The sequence below is a fragment of the Mus caroli genome, chromosome 10 (assembly GCF_900094665.2).
Source record: "Mus caroli chromosome 10, CAROLI_EIJ_v1.1, whole genome shotgun sequence".
Taxonomy (NCBI): domain Eukaryota; kingdom Metazoa; phylum Chordata; class Mammalia; order Rodentia; family Muridae; genus Mus; species Mus caroli.
Genome location: NC_034579.1, coordinates 45,558,712 through 45,560,343, shown reverse-complemented (window position 1 = coordinate 45,560,343; position 1,632 = coordinate 45,558,712). Strand labels below are relative to the sequence as shown.

Here is a 1,632-nt window from a genome sequence, read left to right as displayed (position 1 = left end):
ACACACACATACACACACACATACACAGTTCACAAAATATTCTTTCCTTCTGAATGTTTTACCCTACGTTTTTTATTATCACTCTGTCTTTTACTATTACACTTCAATGGCCAATTGAGGCAAGCAGTTCTGAAACCTTCTTCCACCACTGAGTGAGCTTGCAGTTGCAGGTGTTAGGGATGGTAGTCACTTAGCCTTCTGAGTTTTCTGGGAAGAATTTGTGGCTGTCATCTACAGAGTTCTTCTTGTACTTGCTTTTGATGACACCTACTGCAAATGTCTGACTCGTGTCACATACAGAAAAGAAAAATCAGTTAGTGAAGGATAGTCTTATGATATACATAGGCAATCATATCAGCAGTAGCTGCATCATCAAATTTCAAGATTTTTGGGCCACCTTCCAGCTTCTTGACAGAGAATGATCCATCTTTTCTCTAATGCTAGCAAATTGGCAAGCTATGTGAGCCATGTGACAATGCAGTATAGGGACATAGTCAGCACTAATTTGGCCTGGATGGTTCAGGATAATCACCCAAACAATGAAGGTATTGGTGGGTTATTTTTGCTGACACAAGCAACATTGCCACATCCATCTAATGTCTTTGACAGACATGGTCGTTTGTTTTTTTTTTTTTTTTTCAGACATGTTTTTACCAATGAAGCCCACATTTTTTCCCAAGATGAGCTTTCATGGTGCATTTCAATATATGTTGCTTCTGTTGTGACATTGCTTAAAGAAAGTAATACTGTGCCAGATTGAGAATACCAGTCTTTACTTGTCCACAGGGATAGCACAAATACCACTAATTTTATAGATGTTATGAAGTCAATTGCAAAGTTTAATAATTTGGGTTAATTGGTGGTAGAATACAATCCAAAGCTTCCAGAAATGTGGTCATTCTGGCACTACAATAATCTTTGGAGACAACTTTCCATCTCTCAAACCAAGGCATATAAGCATTTGGCTCTAATATGCTGTCACCATCTGTGGAGAGCTGTGCCACAAGCAATCGCTGTGGAGAGCCATGTGTGCCGCGAGCAATCGCCATTATAAGATGGCGCTGGCCTCCACTGTGCCTAACTAGTAAACAAGCCTTGTGCGCAGGTGCGAGAGTGAACTCACTCCTAGTCACTGCCCATTCTCGGGGCGTAATAGTGGGGTGATGGGCAAGCAACAAATCATTAGCTGTCACGCCACATCAGGTGCTAAAACATCATGCTGAGGGCTATATAAGTGACTCCATTTTCTGGGGTCGGGGACTTCCTGAGAAGCAAGCAATAAAGCTTTACCGCAGAAGATTCCAGTTGTCCTGAGTGTGTTTCTGCCAGCGGGGACAAAAGCTCGGGATAACCATCACAGCCAGAATTTCGCACAAATGCTATTATAGTAATTTTTTTTGATTTTTAATATTTTTTATTACATATTTTCCTCAATTACATTTCCAATGATATCCCAAAAGTGCCCCATACCGCCCCCTACTTCCCTACTCATCCATTCCCATTCTTTTGGCCCTGGCATTCCCCTATATTGGGGCATATAAAGTTTGCAAGTCCAATGGGCCTCTCTTTCCAGTGATGGCCGACAAGGCCATCTTTTGATACATATGCAGCTAGAGACAAGAGCTCCGGGGT

At 41.7% G+C, this 1,632-nt stretch overlaps 1 pseudogene; it reads right to left on the bottom strand.

Annotated features, from left to right (window-relative positions):
- Positions 1-314: 314 nt before the first annotated feature.
- Positions 315-1,632, bottom strand: part of LOC110302677 — a 2,024-nt pseudogene continuing 706 nt past the window's right edge.